This window comes from Pectinophora gossypiella, chromosome 3 (assembly GCF_024362695.1).
Source record: "Pectinophora gossypiella chromosome 3, ilPecGoss1.1, whole genome shotgun sequence".
In the NCBI taxonomy this organism is placed as follows: Eukaryota; Metazoa; Arthropoda; class Insecta; order Lepidoptera; family Gelechiidae; genus Pectinophora; species Pectinophora gossypiella.
This window is the reverse complement of record NC_065406.1, coordinates 12,399,955-12,416,655: the sequence shown is the minus strand read 5'-3', so window position 1 is coordinate 12,416,655 and position 16,701 is coordinate 12,399,955.

Here is a 16,701-nt window from a genome sequence, read left to right as displayed (position 1 = left end):
ACGTTTCATACACGCACGTCGGTCCAGAGTAGATCGCACTGAACCGTTTCTAAGGACATCTGCAATTTGGTCGTCTGCAATGTACTTATTAAAAAAAACATAATTAAGACATACATTCAATATAACGTATATAAGAACTTAAATATACTTACTACGAAATACCACCACCAACTTACAAAATATAAATTAAAAACCAAAGTTTGAGTACTTAAGTAACAAAAAGTTTACTGACAAAATACAAGCAAATATTATCTGCAATAAAAAAAAATCAACAGAACCGATGATGCCGTGTGAACATTCTGTTTACTATAGCAGCGGCGGTAAGGAGGCGAGGCGTATAAAAAGTGCGCACGCGGTGATTCCCAACGGTCGAGAGTCGAGACGGTTGGAGGACCGCTGTGAGTCATCGCAGGATACGTTGTGGTACTGTACTGTACCCCGGACACTTCATACAAACAACCTCGTTTTACACAGACACTACACATTAACATTATCGTATGCGCGCATCTGATGATGAGATTGATGAGGTTGGTATTCCACATCACAACCCACACGATAAAATGAACAAGTGTGATGGTCAACCTCACTAACTCTGAACCGGGTAAGGGAGAACCCTCCCTTTGCAGTAAATTTAATAGATAACACGTAAAAATCAAACTGACTTTGATGGAAGGGTGATACTTCATCGCAAGCATTATTTTTACATTTGTAATGTAACGTTACTGAGAATATCTTCTGGATATTATTGTTATTAACATAACATAATATATAAGCTCACAATTATATACTAATTGGGGTAGTCAAAGGTACATCCCTCGCAAAGTGAACTTAGTACCCACACCTGAGTTTTCTGTTAGACCAACGTGATAAGATGGCGAGCCGTATCGCCGAAAATTAGCCCCTAAAAAGTGCTACCCATTGTATCTCCTTTCGTAGCCAATGCTAAAAAACAAACAAGTGTACATGAAGACCTATATTACTACACGATTTACAAGGGCTTGTGTTTCACAGGGTCTTTAGTGCATTCATTTGGTCGTGCGTGCGAAAGATCACATCCTGCGAATAAGTCTGCGAAAAATTAACTCCTTACGTTTAAGTGTTATATAGAGGTACCTACATATATATTTTTATCGTCTCCGGATTGTATTCATTAACATAAGCTCATGATTGTGTTCCCAATTGGGGTAGGCAGAGGTCCATCCGTCGCAACGCAAGATGAATTAAGTACCCACGCTCCGCCGAGCTTTCTATTAGACCAACGTGATAGAATATTATCTTATAAGTACTTCAGTATTCGTCGTATGCAGTAGGAACAAACTGACAAGACACTATCTCCATTAAAAAATAGTTAAATTAGTATAGTTTATTTGTTTTTTGTACCAACTAGAAAAATAATATGATAGAGTGATGATATGAATAGTGAGATTTAGCTGCTGAGAAGTTAGCCTCAAGAAGTTAGACTAGATGTTGACTTGTAATTGGCTTACACATAAGTACTGTTTTACCTTGTTTAATTGTGTCCTAACTAAATGGTATAATGTGCATAGCTATAAGTGATCCATTAATAAATAAATAATAATAATTACTTTGCCTATCATAATACATAGTAAAATCTTAAATTCATTTTAGATTGTACATTTTGAGAATGAAATATGACAGCGTTCTCATTCTGTATTCACTCATGCCGAACGTGTAGGTATTTGGTTGTTTTTTCATCCCGAGAATGTAAAACCTAACTAGGTGTCATTTTTGTTGAATCGGCCAACCATCATCTTAATTTTAACTTAATTTGACAGAAGAAAAACTAGCTCTAAGTATATTTTTCTTCGCGAGTGGGATGGTGCCCAGAATAGTATATTTCAAAGCCGTACTAGGACTCCTGTCCTCCGCCTCTGAATAGTACTGACAGTTACTGCTGCCCTCTGTTAGCTTCCAGGTTACAGTCCCTGTGACTCGCCTCTTCCGTCCTGCATTGCCGTACCGATAGCTCCCATCTCCGCCTCTGCACTAATTTTAGAGCTGTAAAATTAATATTAGGTTAATCATTAAATTAACCTAATTAATTAATTATTTAATTATTGTATTGTATTCAATACAATACAATATACTTTATTGCACACAACTCGGATGATTAGTCTGAAATATCGTAACCGAACTAGGGATGACCAGGTGTAAATATGTTATTTGACGTGACTTATTGTAGATTTTCCGTAGATGGCATTAATTACCGGGCCGTACAAATGGGAAGCGCTTCAAGACAACAGGCCTGAGGGTGGCCAGTTGGGCAACAACATGGTGCATATGGATGACTTGTCACATTTCGTCAAAACTATCATCTTAACATTTATCAAAAGCGGCTGCAAGTTATCTTTTGAATAAGAAAATCTCCAGTGTGAATCATAATTGTTTTCATTGATGATTTCATTGTGGTTTCCATATGACTTTTATACAAATGTTATTCTTAAAAACGATTAAGAATTAGCATGATACAGACGTGAATGAATCTCTCATTTATGTATCACAATCAATTAAGGAATTGTTCGGAATCTAAACTTTGATTACCTAAACTTTGGTTATTATTATTATGGTAAATTTTTTGTCGATTTTTTAAAACTATAAATATCACAAATTTATTTTTATAATCAATTTAATTTTCTAAATAAGTAAATATATATCTTTTGGTATCCGCACCTATTACCACTTATGGCATAAGTATAGGTGACTCCCAATCGTTTCTGCCTATTATTCTAATTAAAATACCTTCTTAAGTATAATCCAACAAACAACTCTTTAATATTCCTGTTCAGTCCAAGTTTATGTTCGGATTTTACAACCTGGCTTGTGCCTGGGTCCTTGAATCGCTGATTACGTCATCATTCCCTTTCCATCGGCCAATAAAAAGAAAAAAGTTGCAGGTATGGCGCAGGGGTAGCCAACTGTTGTGCAGATTTTTTTATATAATATTACGTTCATTGTTTGTATAACTTACAAATACTGTTTAGAGTTTTTTTGTAATGTAGGTATTTTTTTAAACTCACATAATAAACTGTTTTGATCAGGTCGATATTTGATTAATAAAAATACTTTATTCATTTGTTTTTTCCGACATTTATGCCGCGTTGCAGCGACAGTGGTCACTGGAAGATTGGCGAGGCGAGTGCTTATGTGGTATTTTCTTTTACGACCTTACAAAATAGCACTATTTGAATCTATTAAAGTGACTAAATTCAATTCGAAAAACTATTATCGCATTGCTAACTTAAAAAAATATATTAAGTGACATTAGACGTTAATGTTAACGTTTTTATTATTATTATGACATATCTAGCTTGTGAATGGTTTCGATGGAGCGACACGTTAGAAGGTTTGCATGTTATGTGCGAAGTAGCATTTACCTATCGGGTGTCAAGGTGAACCAATCTTCTTTCCGTTGGACCGGTTAGGTTACCGTCACTTACGTAACCGGTCCAAACGACTCTTATTATAAAAGTATAGAAACACGCTTGCGTTATCATTTAGCTCCATATTGTCCCAAATGGTACAAATTATAGGTAAAGTCCAAAACATATCCGCTCAATTGTGTTATAAATGTTGGAATGCAATCTGCACCTTCGGTGGGAATGGTTGGCTGGTAGGCTCAAAAGGTCAATGACTTTACAACATTGACAGCCTACAGAAAACTATTCAAAATACTCAATTTTATTCTTACTGTCGATATAAGCGCGGTGCTGTGAATATCTATTTTTTATAGTGCTCAGGGGGAGGAGCGGAGCCCTCCCTGCTTGTATGTTCCTCATGTGATCTAATAAACCACATTACATTCATTCGTGTTTCTTGTAATCAAGCCCTGCCTGTCTGAACAATAAATACTTAAATCACGAGAGTAGAATTGAAAATTATATTATCCAAAAATCTACATGAGCATGACTTATATTAGAATTGTCGCGTAGTGATTTAACTACTTGACCGGACACTACGTTAATTCTATAAAATATAAAAATACGTGTCAAATTAAGAAAGTACGCATTGTTTTATTACGTATATTAGGACGTGGTGCTTCATAACGCGGTCGGCTTATATAACGACTCGGATTGACCGGGAGTACTTGTTTTAGTGTATTTTAAACTAAAATATTAATTTTGGTGGGTTATACTGCGAAAATTAAAACGTTTATACTATGATAACATGCACAATGTCATTACTTATTAGAAATATGATGTTCCATCCTTCTTCTCTCGCTTTGAGTTTCTATTTTTGTAAGTTTTTACCACGCACTTCCCCGTGTTATCAGTTCGACGCCTAATCGCGCACTGAGGTAAAGTACTGTCAACGTCGCACAGTAACTTTGCGTCCCACTTTTTGAACGCTAATGTTCAATCTGCAGTAGTAGTAAATCTATGGTTTGTAGTAGTAGATAAAACTTAACATTAACTTTCCAACTTCATTTTTTTTATTCTGGTCGTTGAACATGACAATACTATCTATAATATACTTCCCACATAATTAAATAACTATTTAAGGCTAATACAATCATATTTTTGGTTATGATCATTGATCATTACAGTTCTGACAGCGACTGAATTCCTGACACGATTGGCATTTTTAATCATCTCCAACTGTTTTTGGTCAGGTTTTGTTTTTATGGAAGTCTATCTATATTGATGGTGGTAGCCTGTTGGGGCCCAATAGTGGACGCTGTCTGAGACAACTCTAAGTCCTGAGTTGCATATGATGAATCCAAATCTACTCGTATAATAGCCGGCTGTTTTGTTTATGTCATGAGATGTTTTTCTTCGACAGGTTTCCTTATGTTCAATAAAGTATTGCAATGTATATTTTTTAAGGCCAGTTCGCCATTTGTTCGCTATTTTACAAGCGCGAGTAAGATCAGTGGGGTCATGTGACTCAGACTTCCTGATTTATGTTTGTTTGAATGGCATATTATTTTATACCTGTGATGGGTTACAATGTTTTCCATGTGTAAAGTGTTCAATTGTTTGTAGTTGTTTGAGGATGCATTTTTACCATTCACTATACGTAAGTACGTAGGTATACAAATACAAACGAATAAGTCTATTGTGTCTCAAAATCTGGGCCGTTACAAGAACTTTGGGCTTTAAGACCATTATAAGATGATCTTTAATCAGACGTAATCCTTCTAAGCAAAGCTCTAAGTTTCGCATTCTTCTGGCGAATTTTAGGCTTCGTTACTAATTTGTACGACAAACTATTGAATGGGATTGAGGTAAATCATTGGTCTAGGCTAATCAAATCACGATGACAAAAGCATAAAAGCATTTAGGTACATTAGGCATAATGGCTCACAAAAGGACGAATTTGTTTAAATATACCAAAAGATATATGAATTTTAATTTTATTATAAGGACACTAATGTATATTGATATTAAAACATCATAACATCGAGTTTTTATTGCGTCTTCGTTTGCATAGAAAATAATTATGTGAATATTAAGTGGTATTCCTCGATAATATGGCATAAATAAGCGTACCTTCATAGGTATGTAGGACAGGACGTAAGCATTTATAGAGTATTTTACAAGTGATATTAGTCTATTTATTTATGCTTTACTTAAATTATAGTTTATGTCAACTACTGGACACTAGAAATATTAATGAATATAATCATTTACGTAGGTGGGTAATTAGGTATCTATATTTAAAGGAAAACCTTGCTGTTTAAAAAACATTTGAAAACGTTAAGTACTTACCTATAATCTCATAAAATAAGAGTATAAGATATGAAAATAAAGTGAAATAGAAATAGAAATAGAAATGTTTTATTGCGACCATGTGTTCGTACAAATTGTGGTGTTATAAAAATACAGAGGTAAGTATTATAGTATCAACATGGACCCGGTAAGGGCACTGCAACTGGTAGAGAGGACAACATACTTAATTATTAGTCAGTGATACAACTTGTATTTATTATACTTACTATATTTTAACAATATTATTGCACTTATATTTTAAGTATTGTTTTATATGTTTATTATGATTTAATTTATAAAATATTATTAAAATTTGTTTATTTTAGTTTATCATTTATGTATTCATTGACTGTGTAATAGCTTTTAGTGATAAGTAGTAGCTTTAGTTGTTTTATAAAAGAATTAACGTTGGTTTCATTTTTAATAGTATCCGGAAGGTGGTTATATATTTTGATTGACATAACTAGTGGGCTATTGGTGTGCAGAGTTAGATGGGAGGTGGGTAGCATCAGTCTGTCTTTATATCTTAAGGAGTGACCAGTGGGCATATCGCCTCGTCGTTTAAAAAAATTAGGATATTTTCTAACAAATTTACAAGTTTCTAATATATAAATGCACGGCAATGTAAGAAGTTCGTGTTTGCGGAAAAATGGTTTACAGGAATCCTTTTGTTTTATATTGACAAGTATTCGGACAAGCTTTTTCTGTATCGTAAATAGTGCAGGTGCTTCTGTACTGTTTCCCCATAATATTACACCGTAGCTTAGCCAGGAGTAAGCGTAAGCATAATAAGTTGTGAAAGCTGTTTCTAGGTTTGTGGTCTTTTTAACTTCATTCAAAGCATATGAGAATTTAGAAAGTTTATTTCTGATTTTTTTAATGTGTGTCTTCCAATCTATGTATGTATCTATATTTAAACCGAGAAGGGTGACATTATTAACTACCTCTAATTGTGTGTTGTTAAATGAAATATTTACGTGTAATGGCTGTTTTTGGTAAGGGTGGAATGTAATTATTTTAGTTTTTTGAAAGTTAATGCAAAGTCCGTGATCGTTCATCCATTTGACTGTGTTGTTTAGTATTTGATTGATTTTTGTATTTAATCCTATAGCATTCTTACATGAAGTCATTAATGAGATGTCATCTGCAAAGAGCACGCACGGTTCTTTCATAGTCTTGGGAAGATCGTTTATATAAATTAAAAACAATAGACACCCTATCACACTTCCTTGGGGTATTGAAGCATTAATGATTTTACGTTCAGAGCGGATTCTAGATATCTGTAGTGTTGAAGTATTGTAATGTTCTATGTCCACGTATTGTTCTCTATTTTTTAAGTACGATGTAAGCCACAAATGGGCGGATCCGCGAATTCCTATTCCGTATAATTTATTTAAAAGTATTGGGTATTGAACTTTGTCATAAGCTTTGGACATGTCTAATAATATTCCAACCGCGTATTTTTTATCGTTAAGAATATTATATGCTTCTTGCATGTATTTATACACTGCTAAGGTGGTGGATCTATTTTTACGAAAACCGTTCTGGCATTCGTCGAATATTTCGTATTTTTCGCAGAAGGCATATATGCGGTCACACAACGCTTTCTCAAAAATTTTGGAGGCTGTCGGCAATAGGGAAATAGGTCTGTAATTTGTTGGGTCAGTTTTTGAATTCTTTTTGTGGATGGGTTTAATTATGGCTATTTTCAGAAGATCAGGAAAGACGCCTTCTTCAAAGGATTGATTAATTAACATACAAAAGGGAAGTGTTATTTCTTCCGCTATCTGTTTGAATAGAGCTGGTGGCAGTTCATCTATTCCGTAACTATATTTATTTTTTAGATTTTTTATTATTTTGAATACTTCAGTAGTAGTTACAGGGCTGAGAAACATAGTATTAGTGGTGGGGCGCAGCACGGGCCTGCCGGCCGCTCCCGCGCCTGCGGTTCCAGTGGCTGCGCCTCCCCCGCTCGTCCCCGATGTATTCTGTTCCTCTCCCACAGACGCAAAAAAGTTATTAAAAGTATTAGCTATATGTTTTGGATTTGAACTTAAAGTGTTATTTATTTGCAATTCTATATTTCGTGGTTCTTTTTTGGGTTTTTTGTTTGTCCTTTCGTTAATTATATTCCACATTGTTTTAATTATATTGGAAGACTTTTTCATTTTGTTTGTATATTGTTGTCGTTTTGAAATTTGCACGGTACGTTTTAAAAGCTTTTCATATTTTTTATAATAAGTTCTAAGTATTTGATTATTAGATTGTAATATATGTATTTTTAATAATCTTTTATTTTGACAAGAAATTTTGATACCTGTAGTTAACCAATGCTTTTTATATTTAGGACGTATTTTTATTTTTTGCTTAGGTATACAATTATCTAGAATATGTATTAGTGTATTATGTAAAGCTTCGTAGTTTTCATTTATATTTTTATTGCTTGTTATTATATTATTCCAGTTTATTTCCTGTAGTTTTAATTTATATTTAAGTATATTTGTGGTATTAAATAGCCGTTTTTCTGTACTCCAATTTATATATTTTTTTGCTTGTTGTATATACATTTGTAGAACTGTACCTCTATGGTCAGAGAAACCGAAATTTTCTACAGTAGTTTTTAAAGTTTGGTTAGTAAAATTAGTAAAGATCAAGTCGATGCATTTTGAAGTATTTTCGGTAAAGCGCGTAGGATGTTTAATGTATTGTTTGAATCTGTATTCTGACATTAGATCTAAGAAATCATTTGTTTGGCTATTATTTTTTAAGTAATCTATATTGAAGTCTCCTCCTAATATTATATTTTCATTGGAATATTTTTTCTTTAAGTGATTAAGTATTTTTTTAAGATTAATGTTAAATATATTTTCCTCTCTCCCATTCCAATATATGTTAACTAATAGAATATTTTCTTTAATAAGTTTGACCGCACACAATTCTAGATTAAATTCTGTAGACATATCAGTAATATCGTTTCTTTCTTCGCATTCAATATGTTCCTGGAGTAGAGTGAAGACGCCACCCCCTGCTCGATGTGGGCGACAATAGGACGCTGCAATTTTATAACCATCAAATTGAATAAGATCTAATTTTGCTTGAGACAACCAGGACTCCGAGATACATATTGCTTGGTATGTAGGGTTTTGATCAATAAATGCTTCCATTATGTGCTGCTTGTTATTTATACTCTGCATATTTTGAAATAATATCTTATATAGTTCGCCTGGAGGGACGAAAATTATTATTGTTACTTGTGTTTTCATTTTGTTGCCATTTGTTATTATTTTGCGGGTAAGTTTTTTCCTCTTCTCTTTTTTCAGGGATTTTATTTATGTTTACTTTCTTCCCTTCGACATATAACTGGTTTTCGCGTATTATGGCATACAAACCATTCTTCCGTGCTTTTATCATTTCTTCTAGCAAGTATTTTCTTTCTCTTCGTGCTTCCTCATCCAAGAATTCTGAGATAAACAATTGTGTCCCTTTGAAATAGTATCTATTTTCAAGTAAATGTCTCGTCATTCTTTTGCTAATGAGTTCAATTACTAGGGGTCTTTTCTTATTGTTCTTCTTTCCAATTCGATATGTGTCTTCTATATATCCCGTTATATCCACATTTAGTATGTCCCGGAACATTTCAACTAACCTATTGTAAAGCTCGTATTCTTCTTCCTTGAAAAATTCTGTTAATCCGTAAATGACAATCTTTTTGTTATTAGTTTCAGATGCATAGTTTTTCTTTACAGGGGCCGAGAAATTTTGTATTTTCATAGTAAACTCTTGTATTTCCTTCTTTAGTTTTTCATTTTCTTCTTGTAATGTTTCTATTTTAGTTTCAATTATCCGTATTTCTTCTACTCTATTTTGATTTTGCGTAAACAGGACTGACGTGTCTTTTTCGATGTCTTCTTTAAGTTTTATTATAGCTTTATTTATTTCTGTTTGTATTGTATTTTGCAGCTCTGAAATAATAGAAGTATTGTTCTCTTTAAGTTTTTGGGTTATGACATCACTCAAGTTTTTGAGAGTGAGTTCCTGATTTATGCTGCATGGATTAGTTTCTTTCAAACTGAGTGTGTCTCCAAGCATACTCAATTCATCCAAACTCGTATCGCTGCTGCATATAGTCGATTTTTTGGTTCGCATCGTAATATTTTCTCTTCCGTGTGTTGAGGATTGAGGTTGGACGTATTCATCATCTCTTTGTCTTACAGGTGTGCTTGCATGTCCTTCTTTGGGTCTTTTACTTAAGCATGCCTGGCATACCCACTTGTTACGGTGCTCTATGGTCATCGTGTTATAATAGCGCTTACTGGAAACATTGGCACAATCCAAATCATATTTTTCGCTGCACTGCGAACAAGTGAGATATTCACGGCCTGGTAGCTCTTTAAAACACCCAGCGCACAACATTTTCATAGTAGTACAGTAGCTGATTAGTTTACTAGTTTCATTTATTGTGTATGTAGCGCCCTCTAACGGGACTTGTTGTAATTTACTTGGATGTTCGTTTATCAGCTACTGATTATCACTAGTAAGATTTGTTTCTTGGTAGTTCAGCCGGCTAAGTATAGATGGCGTTGTTTTCAAATATTTTATGTGACTTGATTTATTTTACTTGTAATTTAGGTTATTATTAAGTTAATATTATTGTATTATCTTTTAAAGTAAATTACACATTTTAGACAGTGCAACAAATTGTTTTTGTACGAATTGTGATTAAAATGGTTGGTCATATAAAATGTTCCGCTCCCCTGCCTGCCTGCCACAAGCGAGGACCCGGCGTCAGGTGCGGGTATGACGTCTCTCGCCTGCACCTTGTGTTCCATTATACCCCACATTGCTCATATTACTCTATACTGCCAACTATGAAGTGTGGGTTTTCGATATTCAAATATATTATTCTAATTTTGAAAGTTTCTGGAAAGTGACAGTAATCGTTAAGGCTCGAGCAAAAGTCTTCAAAAACCGTTTATGAACAGGGGGGTTAAATGGCCATATAGAAGCAATTCATCTAAGAAAGCAATACCACCAGTGTTCCATCATAATACCCCACATTGCTCATTAAACTATACTGCCGACTATGAAGTGTGGGTTTTCGATATTCAAATATATTATTCTAATTTTGAAAGTTTCTGGAAAGTGACAGTACCTAATCGTTAATCCGGCTCGAGCAAAAGTCTTCAAAAACCGTTTATGAGCAGGGGGGTTAAAATGGCCATATCGAAGCAATTCATCTAAGAAAGCAACACCACTAGTGTTCCATAATAATACCCCACATTGCTCATTACACTATACTGCCGACTATGAAGTGTGGGTTTTCGATATTCAAATATATTATTCTAATTTTGAAAGTTTCTAGAAAGTGACAGTACCTAATCGTTAATCCTGCTCGAGCAAAAGTCTTCAAAAACCGTTTATGAGCAGGGGGGTTAAAATGGCCATACCGAAGCAATTCATCTAAGAAAGCAACACCACCAGTGTTCCATCATAATACCCCACATTGCTCATTACACTATACTGCCAGCAATGAAGTGTGGGTTTTCGATATTCATATATATTATATTATTCTAATTTTGAAAGTTTCTGAAAAGTGACAGTACCTAATCGTTAATCCGGCTCGAGCAAAAGTCTTCAAAAACCGTTTATGAGCAGGGGGGTTAAAATGGCCATACCGAAGCAATTCATCTAAGAAAGCAACACCACCAGTGTTCCATTATAATACCCCACATTACTCATTACACTATACTGCCAGCTATGAAGTGTGGGTTTTCGATATTCATATATATTATATTATTCTAATTTTGAAAGTTTCTGGAAAGTGACAGTATCTAATCGTTAATCCGGCTCGAGCAAAAGTCTTCAAAAACCGTTTATGAGCAGAGGGGTTAAAATGGCCACATCGAAGCAATTCATCTAAGAAGGCAATGTTGCAATTTGACATTTGTGCATATAAAAGTAAAGTGCGCAATGCAAACAAATGTCAAATAGCAACATTGCCTTCTTAGACGAATTGCTTCGATGTGTATTCATTCACCTATACTTCGGCTTAAGGTAGTTGTTATTTGTCTATTATTTTCCGGTACCTACCAATAAGTGTAAGGATGTTTCATGCTATTAACCTTAGATGTTTTTATGATGTGTTCGATCCGACAAATAAGCCACGTTAGAATCCCAAACAGACTAATTCGCAGCTTAAAATATGCACGATTTTATTATTTTTTCCCCAACTAAAGTTTTTTATTATTTTAAAAACGAATACCTATATGATGAGATTTTCATTTAATTATGCTGTAAAATATCCTTAAAAAGGTTGTTTACCATGCGGTTTCAAATTCAAGGTTACATTATGCATTTTTGGACGATTACTGTTATAGTGTTACTGGTGGTGGCGATCTGTTAGTGGTAGAGTATGCTCCATACCTCCTTCGGTTGAGGGAAGGCCTGTGTCCAGCAATGGGACTAATATTATGATGTTTATGTATACTTTTCCATTAAAAGTTTCTTGAAATAACCTTAAAAGTACTTACTCCTACTGGCCCTAATTCCCTCATTAGTACTGTAAGTAATATCTGAATGTTCCTTCACCAATCCTTCGTGTGCTAATGTGTGTGGTCCCATATAAACAGTGATGTGCCGTTCCCGGAAATATTTCCAAAGTGGGAATATTCCTGTCGTAAAAACTCTTTAGTAAGGTCATTTTTGGCCCGCCTTATTTTTATTTTTTTCCCTTCTTGTGATCCAATCCTTTCTGCCCAAAGACTAGGTAATAAAGCTCTTTATTATATATAACTTTTGTGCCTTTTAACTACCGGGAAGACATCACTAAAGAATCATTGAATATAATATACGTGAATGCTGAATGTATATTATATCTATAGATGTGTACGGTTACGAGCATTAATATGTATACACTTTGGTACCATGTCACATTAACTTTTTTGACAAATTGAACTGTAAGTACGTCTCACTAAATGTCAAATAAGTTAGTGCGACAGAGTCCTAAATTGGGTACATTATATTGCTCATGACTGTACAGTCAAATTCTGTAAAAATGTGACCACGCACCTGCCAAGTTCATAGATAAAATTATTTCTCCCCAATTCTGATCTGGGAGTGTTGGTTGATTCAGTGTCAGAGCGTTGCAGTTGAAATTTGAGCGGTCGTGCGCCTGGGCAGGTCCGACTGGTTTTGTACAAACAGCGGTGTAATAAGTTGGCAAATACAACTACAGGTCGTGGGGTAACATGGCTTGTTGTGGCCGGGGGAACGGAATTTGGTTTTGGTTGTGGCTGTGTCTAAAATGAGATGGCAGTAAGTAATTTTAATTTTAGGGTTTTTAGGAGAGCCGTGGTAGCCCAGTTGGTAGAACGCTTGACTCTCACTTTGAGGTCCCATCATGTAAGCCTAATCCAATGATTTTCGAATTTATGTTTGGATCATAAATGATTCAGCGGTGAAGGAAAACATCGGAAACCCACAGGGTGAGGTCAGTACCCGATACGAATTGTTGCGGCAGAGAGTTCCCGTTTTCGTACCTCCACTTCTCACAACACTGAACGAAATGCTATCTTTTTTTTGACGTGACTTGTTGTAAATTTGCCGCAGATGCCATGATTATTAGATAACTACTTGGCCGGACAAATGGGGATTGCTGAAGGCTCTCACCCGGTACAACGTTTAAGACTACAGGCCTGAGGGTGCCCAGTTGGGCGCGGACTTCGGCTTAGGGCGTCGTCTGAGAGGAAAAATATTTAAAGAATTAATCGACCCTAGTGGGTCGATAGCGATAAGCGCTGATTGAGGGAAATCGTCGACCACGCCGGCGGGGCGGTATCGGGGTGCAAAATGCCATCAGTGTTGCGGACTTTGTGAGGTGAAATAGTAATATAAAACTTAATTCCCAAATGTTCCATAAACAGTGCCGGTCACCTCAGCTAACGGCTAGCGGTCCACAGATGATATCTCGACTCTTCTATTGCCCCGGAACGGAACTCGTGAATCTGAGCTTTGTTCAGTTTGTTCACTACTCACTGGATTCCCCCCGCCCCCCGCCCCTCGGTCCATTAACCTGATACTATCGCACTAACTAAGTAATGGATCCAATGAAATTAGTTCAGAAACTAGAGTTCATATCGGAAGTCACTGAAGTTTGAAAAATAGGATGGATTTGTATCTCTGCTTGTAAAGTAATTGGGTGGAAAATGTTTCCTCACGTTTCAGATTAAACTTATAAAAAGAAGAATCTGCAACACCAGCCAAGAAACAAAGTGCATTTCTTCGAGGCAATGACGTCATAAATCGTCTGAAACAGACGTATAAGGCCAATGATGATGATGATGATGATGACTACTTAGCTTTATGCCCGAAACACCCACCGCGTTCGTTATCTGATTTTTTTCTGTTTTCTATGCGCAATTTATCTACTTATTTTTGTTTCCTTCAAGAACCTTCTAGAAAGTATTAGGAAACTTAAAAAAATGTGAATTAAATCGGCAAAGCCGTCCTCAAGTTATGGCTTGACGAGCGGGTACAGGGATTATTTTTATACATATGTATAATTACATAGATATGTATATAAATTAAATAGATTTGTGTTATTTTCTTTCGCATGTAACTTTTTAATTTCTGATAATATTTAAGTCAAAACCTCCAAATCTAACGTCTAAAATTAGACGTTACAATGGAACAAATGTTGAGCTTCAAATATTTTTTGCTAAGACAACAATGAACCAAATTCTCAAAGATGATGCTTCTGCGGAAGGATAACATCGGTGAGTAACCAACCAGTTCTGAAGTCGTGACCTCACCGGGTTAGCTACATTAGCAACTATACTTACAGTGTCATAGGTGTCAAGATACCATCCGATTACATGCACTTATTATTTATTATACGATCAACGGTTTGATTTTATTTTATTTGCCAAGTAGTTAATGTCATCGAAGGTAAACCTACAATAAGTCACTTGAATAAAATAAAAATGACTTTTCTGCTAGAGTGGGGAGTGAAAAAGAAATCTCCAATCAGTTTTATCAGTTTTTTGTTTGTTTTCTTTATGGTTTCTCCATTGTCAAACATCCTGCACTTCTGTTTGTAGCAATCGTGAGTTTGTTTTTACAAGGCAAGATCTGCTAATCCTTGAACATTTAGACTTGAAATCTTGGTAAAAATATTCGCTAAATGGTGCGGTAAGTATATTTATTATTATATTCGAGGATAGCCAGAGAGGATGTTTTCGGGTTGTGCATGAAGAGAGTAAGTATATTACCCAGGTTCTAACTTATGCTGTCATACTATTTGTATATTGTGCATTGGTTGGAAGATCGTTGGACCCTGCACTTATTTTTATTTTGCGAACCTTATATTAGATTTAGGGTTCTGTGTTGCTTCTTTGTCTACCTTTTTAATTTATGCATGCAAACGAGGTTTTGATTTGGCTGGCCTCGGGCATCTTGTCATTAAACTGATGCTTTGAGTGATCTCAATTTATCAATATAAGTACCTTGTAAAAAGTGCTCTTTGAGACATAAAATCCAGTTGAAAGAAAAGGTTTGTTTATTGCCTGCTGGATATTGCACTATATTGGTAAAGAGTTAGGGTCTGTTATCCGATTCTTCTTTGCATGACTCATGTCTAGTCTGTAGGCAGTATTTTGAATATATTTTTCTGAATCAGTAAATTAAATGACGTTACTTCAATATGTCCTTCATAAGTTTAATGAGGGTGAAGGTTAGTGATTGGTATGACATGTCGGCGACCTTTGCCTGTGGAATGTGACCTTTGCTGCGATGGGAACTTGATGCCATCGCGCATCCTAATTATATTTTTGAAAAAATTTTTCTTGTAATGTAATTTTATTAACAATGTGAAAGTAAAGTTCGTGCTGGCGTTATCACTTTTTTTCAATAGATTGCAATTTAAATTGGGTTCTTGCGTAATTTGAGTTGCATTTCTAAATGAACAGTTTTTATACTCAGCAGCAAAGTAGATTTAAAGTTTTACATTTCTTAATTTATCTACTCTGAACCGGCGTGCGTGTATGAAGCGATTGATGAATGTGGAGGAAGCAAAAAAAGTGTGTCAGGATCGAAGCAAATGGAATTCTAGTCTCTGCTTACCTCGGTGGGAAATAGGCGTGAGTTTATCTATGTATGTATGTAATTTAACTATTTTTTATTATTTTTAGTAGTCGTTACATGAGTCATGTCAGGGGCTTTTGACGGCTCAATATTAACCCTGACTAGTGTCAGGGTGACTGGTATCAACCCTGGCGGGTTGATGAGGTTGGTAATTCACCGCACATTGAAGATCTATTTTATTACGTCAAAATATACGTTGCATATAAAACCTTTAGTGAAAGCCATGTAAATACGTAGAGAAGGATAGAGTACCGTTGGCGCGTTCCCATCAACGCAAAATGTTACGTCGGGCAAAGGTCGAGCCCTTCTGTTGTCGCTTGTCTCGTCTGCATTCTACGGACGAATAAAATATGCGTGCTCCTGCCTACGAGCTTGCTACATAGCAGTATACTATCTAATTAGACAGGCTATTAAGCTAACAGGCTCCTCTTATCGATCGGAAAGCTGTATGAACCCTGTTGAAACATTACTCGTAAGTTTGATGCACACAGATGCTGGAAAACTGGACGAGCCAGTTAGGACACGGGATTTTGATTGAAGTTTCGTACTATAATAATCACTAGTCTGCGGATCGCAAGCGGGACCACTGTGGGTTTGGGTATTGAAGATGGTATTTATTTAAATTTAATTTTTACCCTGTTGGCCAAAACGACCCAGAGCATTAGTCGATTCTCACTGCGGTCCGAAGCGCTTGTGGTCCGAAACGACGAAAGACTCCTGGTCCGCTAATTTCGCTTTTCTGGCTATTTGCAAATCAACATCGCTCATGTAACGATTACTCACTTACTTACATCAGTAAATAATAACCGGGACCAACGTTTTAACGTGTCTT